Genomic DNA, 9,828 nt, shown 5'->3' on the forward strand with positions numbered 1-9,828 from the left:
AGACAATTGGAGAGATCATCAGTTCCTAAACTGGGGTGGATGGAAATAAGGTATACTTTGAGGAGGAGAGAACTTACTTCATAGGCAAAGGAGCATATCAGAGTAAGAAAGACAGTTACATGGTAACAATTGCAAATCAGATCTGGTGGCTTCACTGGTAGAATCATGGGCATGAAGATGGCGTGCTAGTCTGCTTACATAAACCTGCTGGCAATGATGAGGGCCTAACTCTTGGCAGTAACAACAGATTTACTCAAAGGGAATTGACTTGAAAAATGTGTTGGAGATAAAGTAGGTTGATTGCATTTACACCTTTTTTTTTTCCTCACCCAAGGACATTTTTGCATTTATCCCCAGATAGAGTGGAAGGGAGAGAGGGAGGAAGAGAGAGAGAGAGAGAAACATGGAGTGGCTGCCACCCACACGACCCCAACTGGGGCAAGGGACAAACTGCAACCTAGGTAGGTGCCTTTAGCAGGAACCAAACTGGTCTCTCTGGTCCACGGGCCGATGCTCTAACCGCTGAGCAAACCGGCCAGAGCTGCATTTTTACTTATTGCTGTAAAGATTAGGCAAGTTGTAATCTCTGTAACATGTAATCTTGAGTAAGCCATTTAACCTCTTTTTGCACCAGGTTCCATGTTTTAAAACAGTAGAGAGTTGACCCAAATAAACATTGTGGTCTCTTTAAACGCTAAACTTCATGATCCTATGAACTAAAATCATCTCATTAAATCATGGAATCATAGAATGTATTCTTAAAACTTACCACAATACCTGGAATATAAATATACATTGTATGACCAATGTTGAATCCACCTAGCCAACTGGTATTAAAACGAGATTTTTTATAATCCTTCCACTTCTTCACCCACACGTCCAGTTGCTTTGTAATTAAGTTCTAAGGTGATTCTTTGGTTTATGCTCTTATTTCTTTTTTCACTGGATTTTTCTGCAATAGCACCTTATGTGTTCTCTCTGGCTCCAATCTAACCACTTTCTATACAGTGTCCGAGAAACTGAAGAACTCTGGAGTGAGAGCAACCTGGGTTTAAACGTTAAGCCCACTGTTTCTTGGTTGTGTGACTGCTAGCAAGTTATTTAACCCCTTTAAACTTGCATGTCCTTATCTTTAAATCATAAAAATGATATGAAGATGAAATGTTTGTAAAGAGGTTAGCACAGTGCCTATTACACAGTAAGAACCCAATAAATGCTAATTATTACTCTAAAACACAAATTTCATAAAGACTTGAGCAGACACTTTACAAAAGAGAAAAATCAACTGGCCAATAAAAAAACGAAAAATCATCTTCATTAGTAATCAGCAAAATGCAAATTAAAACCTTCATAAGTGCAATTATGTATCCACCTGATTAGCAGAATTTAAGACTTATAAATCGTGTTGATGAGGACATAGAGCTTCTCATACATTGCTGATATAACCAATTGGGGGAAAATATTTTAGCATTATTTAGAGAACTGAATGTTCACATACCCCAAAATTCAGTTCATTTCCTTGCTATTTATCCTAGAGAAGCTCTTATAAATGTATATGAAAATCTATGAGCAATAATATATGTATGTATGTAAAAAGATTAACTTTATTTGTTATAAACATATTTATTAAACATATATAACTCAGAATATATATGTGTGTGTGTGTGTGTGTATATATATATAATATTGAAACAATCCAAATGTTCAGCAACAGTAGAATGGATAATTAAATTTGGCATATTCATGAAACATAATATTACACAACAATTTACATGAATAAACTCCATGTATCGACATGGAAGAAGAATTGTACAATGTCAGGAAAATTGGGTGATTAAGAATATATATTATATAATAACAAGATGGAAAACCTACAAAGAACAGTAAGGGAACAGGTGTGACAAAGGGCAGGGTTGTCGTTAGCGGTTACCTGTAGTGAGGAAGGAGAAGAATGTGACCTAAAGGACCGCACAGAGACTTGCTAGGAGTCTATTTCTTAATATGAATGATGGTTATATGATGTTTGCTTTATAATTATTCCTTAAACTGTATTTTTTCATACATTCTTGTATGTGCATGACATATTCCACAATTAAAAAATAAATGTAATCATGTCTAGTTTCTACTTAAAATCTTTCAAAAGTTCTTCATTTTGGAATGAAATCCAAACCCCTTAGCTTTATTCTAAGAGATGCTTTATATCTCCTGTATCCTTCTTCATCTCCACCACCGCCCTTTATGCCCCAGCATCGTAAATGACACCTAGCCCCCTGAAACAATCATGCCCTCTCAAGCCTGTGGACCCTTGAAAAAGGTCCCCACTGCTCCCCTTCCTATGGATAACCTCTTATTGTCTTAACATTCAGCCAAAATATCAGTCCCTGACAAATCCCCATCTGCATTAGACTCCCCTGCTCCACCTCCTGTGGCACCCTATGTCTGCCCACTGAACAGCACTGTGTAAGTACTACACTCTTTAGAATATGTCTCTCCCTTTTAATGACATGTTTTATTGTGCTCCACCTTTAGACCGAAAGCTCTTTTAAGGCAGGTACTGTCTCTTTCCCCTGTGCCAAGAGCTAAGGATGATATCTACATCACAGATACTCAATAAATGTGTGTTCAATGAATATAAATGTTTAAGATGAGGCAGTACATGTTTTCTACATTGCTAGGAATGATATCTAACTTAAAATATTAAGTTCAGCCATATAAAATTGTCCTTAATTTTAGTTGGAAAATGAGTGATTATTGGCAATTTAATACATGTTGATTAAGCACAGAATAATGGTGACTTTTATATCTGCTTTCTCAATATAACTGTAAGCAGACTGTAATGAAAATCATGATGCGAAGTAAGTACAGGCTTAATTTCATCAGTCTTCTGCAGTTATAGGTTATGCATTAACTCGCAGGGCAGCCTACCTACCCAGAGTTCCATAAACCGCTAAGCTAATGAAAGCGAGCTATCGATCACTAGCTCCAACCACTTCTTCTGGAGTCTTACAAGCACCACTGTCATGCTGTGTGTCTCAGACACGTGATTTGACAGATAACTGGTTCATCTCTGCTGGAGTCTATTGATTATTGACTTTGGTAACTATGAATCATCAAGCATTCAATTAAAAATATATTTTGGCCCTGGCCAGTTTGGCTTAGCAGTTAGAGTGTCGGCCTTCATATTGAAGGGTCTTGGGTTCGAATCCTGGTCAAGGGTACATACCTGGGTTGCAGATTCGATCCCCTGACTCGTTTGGGGTCATGTGGGAGGCAACCAATGAATATGTTTCTCTCACATTGATGTTTTTTTTCTCTCTCTCTCTCCCCCTCCCTCCCTTCCATTCTATCTAGAAATCAATGGGAAACTATCCTCAGGCAATGTTAAATAAATTAATTAATATTTAATCTATGTGCTGATAATATAATATTTCAACTAGCAGGGTAACTAGATCTAGTATTAATATTGTTCTTATCAAACAAACAGATTTATAGGTTAAAATGTCCATAATTGAGTTTTATAAAACTGCAATATTTCTTTCCTTATTTCTAAAGATCTAAATATGTTAATATATGTCTATATCACCCTACATATTTATACAAGATGGACAAATATGTATATGTATAAGAATATATATATGTATAAAAGGAATGGAGCATTATAATGTATCTCAGAACCAATTCTTCTACTAGAGAGGATGAATTGGGTAATATAGAATTATGTTGCAAATAATAAAACCACTTAAAAATACTGTTGCTCAACCACATGGAACTGTTCATTGCATCCATCTTGCACAGGCTGATATCATCCAGGTGGTAGTATCATGGTGCTCTACAATGCACCCAGGCTCCTCAAGGCCTCTTGATGCTCTATGTGGTACTCATAGCACCCCACCATCAGTTAAACATTCTGCCCTGCTGACTCTCACTTCTTTAGTGACATTATTTAGAGCAGTATTTCTTCAGAGCCATACACTAAATCATAGGCAATATTTAAACTGGTTATATAAATCACAGGTTTCCTGCTAAGGAACATTTTCAAATTTGCAACTCACCACTACTTGTATGGTTTCTCATCTATAGGAAATGGATCTAATTCAACAGCTTCTTGCATGAGTTGCCATAACGAAGATCTGAGATGATCCTGCCATTGGTGTTTCTCATACTAGCCTAAAATCAAAGTAAAAACACAGACAAGTTTGGTTTTAACATTGAAATGGGAATATCACCTGCACTGAGAAAACCAAATGACTGCGAAGCACAGTTGGTGGTGAGTGAAGCAGGGGAAAGAAATGAAAACAGCTTGAAGTAGTTCACTCTGTAAAGTTATCACCAGCACAAGAACTTTGGTTTTGCCAACACCAGAGCAGCCGGATATTTTGAAATCTGAACACGAGACCAATAGTATTGCGACTCTGATGTTGGTTCTGTGATATGCGTGGACTTGGTTTTTGATACAAGGCCCCTGACTAAGCTTCAACTGGGACAGCTTCACTGTCACGTGTTTGTATATTCTGCTTGTCATATGGGTTCATTGGAACAATGGGTTACATGGTTATCAACAAAAGGACTGAGAGAAGTTTGAAAACTACTGAAGTATAGGAAATAAAACTAAAGTTGCTCTGAAGTAGGAAAGACACCTGTATGTCTCTTCCATGATCTGATCTACTTACAAAAGAAGGTTTGTCATTTCAATCTGTCACTGTTACTTTTTGACACTATATTGGACCAGATTCTCCAGGACTGTGCCAGTTTTCAATGTCCTAGCCATCATCAGCCATAGGTTTGGGAAGTTTGGTCACCACACCCAAAACAAACCTCCTCTCTGCTCCAAATAAGAGTCCCTTTCTTGGCCAGGGGCTTACAATGGCTACCAGGAATTCCTCCCTCCGACCCCCACCCCACCGTCTACCCCCAGGCCATTCTGATGTGGCACAGTGTCACCTACCACCAAGTCTAGGGAGGTGAATGTCTTTCTCCTCTGAATTCCTATTACATTTATTGTCAAATCATTAATATACACCATCTTTGTGATTTAATCTCATCTCCATAAATGATTATCAGCTCCCAAATGTTGAAAACTGTTACAGTTTCCCAAACTCTGCCATCCATAGCCCTTAACAGAGAACTCTGTACAGGAGAGACCTTCATTCAAGGACTATTTACTGTGCCCCTACTGTGTGCTAAACAGACACAGCCAGTCCCCAGCAGAGTCTAGCTCAGCAGGTAATACAGGAAACAGGGATAGGCTACGACAGAGGTGGCACAGACACTGAGTACACATGACCAAATAAACCGTGAGCTTGCCTTCACTACCAATGCTTCCAACTGCTCTTCTCAATGTATGCGAACAGGAAACTCGTTTGCAGGAAGCACATGGAACACCCAGGCTGCTTAACATCTGAAAACCAGGGGGCAGTTTTACTTCTATGAAGAAAGGCCACTAAAATTCATTTCTAGTACTTTTCTGTCAATGCTGGCTTGTTGTTTTCTCCGACTTTCTCTCTCTATCTCTCTGTCTGTCTCTGTCTCTGTCTCTCTCTTTCTCACACACACACACAGTAGCAAAGATCCTGTTTATCACTGTGCAGGCCACTCTGCAAATGCCTGACTGCCCTGCAGGGGACCTTCACTTTACACCTGCAGACCAGGGCAGGTTTTAGAGCAGCTGGGGCTTAAGAATCCTCCTAAGGAACCTTCAGTCATTTATTTTTCCATTCCCAGCAGCCCAAGGGATTTGCTTCTCATAGTCACTGGGTAAGAACAGTAAGAAAGGCCACAGAGGCTTGTTAGGAATCCAAAACATCAATTCAACTAAAAAAAATCTTTTACCAAAAATAAGTATAAATTTGAGGTCCACTTATCAACCCAACAATATCTCTATTTAAAGATTTTCAGTATCACCTCGGGTGATACACCATTTAGAGTTTCCACCGAGACTCACAATAAGAAATATAGCTTCCCTCCATTAAATAAAGATGGGGAGAGGCTTAGTACCTAAAACATACAGCATACAGATTTTCACTTCCCCCTCTTTGCCTTGATGTTTCTCATAAGGGCACTATGTAGTCAGGCTGAAAAGCTTTATCCGAAACCTTACAACTTTGCTATGAAACCAGGAGCAGAGAGGTAAATTTCAGAAAACCAAGCTCCAATTTTAAATTGTTTTCTCTTTCAAACAATCAATATGCAGCATGATCTTTTATCTGAATCAGCAACAGTGTCTCATCTCAGATTTATGTAATGTAATAAACATGTCTAACATGGGAAAGAAACACATGGATTCTGTCCTTCACCAGTAAGCATCTCCCCCAGGAGTGTTTAGGCCCAACTTCTTCCACAAGTCCTTGGCCCTCAGGGGTAGGAAATGCATGGTGGTAGGAAGGAGGCACCCAGACTGCAGCAAACACAGCACTGGACCGCTCGCGGGCCATTCCCGGACACTCTGTGCCTGTTTAGCATAAGTGTTGCAATGTCCAACCAAAAGCTTAAAAGAGACTGTAGAGGAAATAGTAGGGGCAATGGAGGAAAAAAAAAAAAAAAAACCACATCAGTTTGTTTTCTATTATTCTAATTGAAGGAAGTCTCCCTTGCTTTAAGTCCATTATTCTCATAAGCAACCAAGCAATTATTGGATTTGAACACGCCAATTCCATGCCACATCTTTTAGCCACAAATGTGACCTGAAGCCAGAACTAGAACAGGAAAGGTGAAGAGCTGGCCCCATGTTTAAAAATCAAGAAAACCCCCAACCAGCCTTTATCTTTTATCGTCACTCTTAAAATACTTTTTTCCCTAAGATTACATCCAAAGAAATAGGTTCATTTACATAAAGCCACACTAAAACTTAAAAAAAAAATAACCTTTAATTATAGGAGGCTTTACCTTAAACATGGGAGGCCTTCTCACATTACTTACATTAGGCAGATTCCTTTTGCATATGATTGCCTATAGGATATACTAACACAGAAAATCCTACGCATGCTCCTGTCATTTAAAAACATACATATATTTTACAGCATCTGCAATCAATTCTCAGTTCATTCTAATCTTGAAAAATATTGACCACACACTATGAAGCTATTAAATGCTAATAGCTGCAGACGTACCAGACAATGACAGCAGAAACACACTCGGCCCCTCTGGGATCTGTTCATAAACATCCCCTTCCAGCATGGCAAACACTCCTCCCAACACCAGAGGCTGTTCTGGGGCAAGCAAGCAGGAAGCTGGAGGCAGCTGATTCTTTCACTCTACATATAATTTCTTACTGCCTCATCATCAAAAATCTCTTTACCGAAAGTGCGAAGATTTTGTAACACCAGGAGCCCATCAAATCAAAGATACTTTGCCACAACAGGAGGGAGGGGTGTGCAAATGAGAAAGCACGAAGAGTCTTTAATAGCCGAGGTCATATCACCTCTGTCATCAGATTTTCTAGTTCCGTTGTGGGGGTGAGAAAATCCAACTTGCTCTATGTGGCAAAATAAACTAACCCAGTACTTTCTGCCCATTGCAAGAGTGGGATCAAGGTAGAGAAGGAAATCCATACCAGAGGCAATAAAACTGCTGAGTCCAAATTGTCCGACCCCTAAAACCCCAGGGTTCCGAAGTGGTGTCAGAAGCTTGCGAGCTCATTCATGAGCATCTCTATCTGTATTTGCAACATACATACTCATGGAAGGCAGAAATTTTACAGAAGACTCTCTGAGAGAAATGGTCATTTCTGCAACCATTTTTCACACATTGATCAGCCTCCTGTGAGGTCTCCCATGGTCCTACGACTAGAAGTCTAGGGACAGAGGGAGAACTCGGACCTCGGGCTGGCAATGCCTGGCGCACTTATACCCATTTTCCTTCCCTCTGAACTGTGGCCTGTCCCGCATGACAGCTACCTTTTCCTGGTTTGTTCACAAAAGTTGTCATCAACAGGCCAGCAGCAGGCAGGGCTGCCGCACAGACCTCGTCCGGCTCTGCAGCAAAGGCAGCCGTGTAAACAACCTTGTGATTACTTCAGAGCTGACAGCCCAGGGATGAGCCATTCTTCTTCCGTGGCTCAACTGCAGCATCCCGGGAAGTTATGTCTTGAAGGGGGTTAAAGCAGAGACTCAGTCTCTAGATTTGAATGCAGGGGAGGGAAATATAAATATATGTGGAGAGATATATATGTAATTTTCTTGCAATATCGCTAACCTTGATTTACTTGAAGATTTTCCAATAAATCACATTTATTTTGCTGCAAATACATGCATTCTGATAATTATATTTCCATGCTCACTTCTGATGATATATCTTTTTTTCCCTAAAAGAGCTCTGACATTTCTAGGGGACACAGTATCCCAGCACAGAATACCTGGGAACCATGCCATTAAAAAAAAAAAAATGTTGCCTACTGTGACTAGGCGATCACTTTCTTAAAGGGACCCCTTACCTATACGACTGCAGTACCAATGCTTCCTCTTCTCTCCAGCCTGACCCTGTTCTGTGTTCCTCTCCCCAGCTCAAATTTAGCCTAGAGTGTTTCTGCAAGAGTAGTGCCATTAGTTTTGCAACTCAAATATATAAATATCATTCTCCATTAAAATATGCAATTATGTCCCAAAATATGTATTTAAGTTACATGTCTCAGGAACTAAATATAAATGCATACTGAAAGACATGGTGTTAAATGTTATAGGGAACCCATAGCATTTCTCGGATATGGGACCAAGCTCAGCACTTCTAATAAGCACAGCTGTTCCTTTCTCTCTCTCTCTCTCTCTCTCTCACTCTCTCTCATTTTTCTCTTCCCCTCTGTAGCTCTGCATTGGTCTAAAATCCCCTGCTCACAATAAGAAAGCTCCCTCCCACCCTCTGCCCACCCTCACTCCAAACGGAAAGGTTCCAACACACCCAAGTCCAGGGAGAGATGCCCCGCACAGAAGGAAGCCTGGAGGTTTCTTGCCTCAGAGGTAGTTCACTTCATTAACCTGCTTTCCACCTTATCGTTCCCCCTCTTCCAATCGGGTTCTCCCATCCTACCAGGAGCAATTAATAGACATCACCACACCCTCCAAAACCGGGTTCGAACCCGGAGCGAGCAGAGCCACCTACCATTCCGCGCCTCAGAACTCCGGTCCTCGTCCAGCAGCTGGCCCCAGAAATCCTCACTACTTGTTTTTCATTAACCACATTCCAAACTGCAACAAGGAACAGGTTCTTTGGAGGTGGGAAAATTGTTTAAAATTAATGATGGACAGGTGATTTCCAAGGAAACCCAATCTGAAAGTCACTCAAGCCCCTGGGAATTGAGGGGTGAGGAGAAAAAAGGAAAATTGTAAAAATGAAAAAGGGAAAGAAAAAGGTAAGCATATAACAAGCACCACCCAGCCCCATAAAAACAAGGAGAGACAGGAAGGTTTTCAAAAAGAAGAAGAGTGGCTTGCTGAATCACCCTCTTTCACTGCCTGGAAACCATTGTGCAGCGTGATGCTGCCTGTACCATTGTGGAGCCTACCAGAGGAGAAGGACAGAGGGCTTGGGGAATGGGGTTGCTATGGCAACTGAAAGGAGCACACGTGACGTCAAAGCCCAGAGAGGTCTAGGGAGGGGGAAGCGGGGGAAAGGGAAAGAGGGAAAAGTCTGTGTGCGGCTACAGCTACTGTGTTTTCCGGTGAAATGAGGACCGGGCCAAATGGAACGGAACAGGGTTTGTTGGCAGCCACGGGCGGCAGCTACGACATCAGGCATCCAGCCTGCACAACCCGGAGAAACAATCGGCTCCTTGCGGCCCTGGCCCTGCACCCAGCGTGCCGAGGAACAAATGCCCGCAGTCCTGCACACCATTGGAGA

General features: G+C 40.9%; 1 protein-coding gene across 5 annotated transcripts in view; it reads right to left on the bottom strand.

Annotated features, from left to right (window-relative positions):
* Positions 1 to 9,494, bottom strand: part of MAPK10 (mitogen-activated protein kinase 10) — a 302,211-nt gene extending 292,717 nt beyond the window's left edge. For 3 of the 5 annotated variants that reach the window (XM_036279780.1, XM_036279773.1, XM_036279770.1), the window contains exons 1-2: positions 9,091 to 9,467; positions 4,053 to 4,167 (exon numbers count right to left, since the gene is read on the bottom strand). The gene's annotated coding sequence lies outside the window, so the exon portion shown is untranslated. Of the gene's footprint in view, positions 1 to 4,052; positions 4,168 to 7,106; positions 7,159 to 9,090 lie in introns of those variants that run through there. The other 2 variants (XM_036279760.1, XM_036279766.1) reach the window with 2 other exon arrangements.
* Positions 9,495 to 9,828: the final 334 nt, after the last annotated feature.

The sequence above is a fragment of the Molossus molossus genome, unplaced genomic scaffold (assembly GCF_014108415.1).
Source record: "Molossus molossus isolate mMolMol1 unplaced genomic scaffold, mMolMol1.p scaffold_m16_p_1, whole genome shotgun sequence".
In the NCBI taxonomy this organism is placed as follows: domain Eukaryota; kingdom Metazoa; phylum Chordata; class Mammalia; order Chiroptera; family Molossidae; genus Molossus; species Molossus molossus.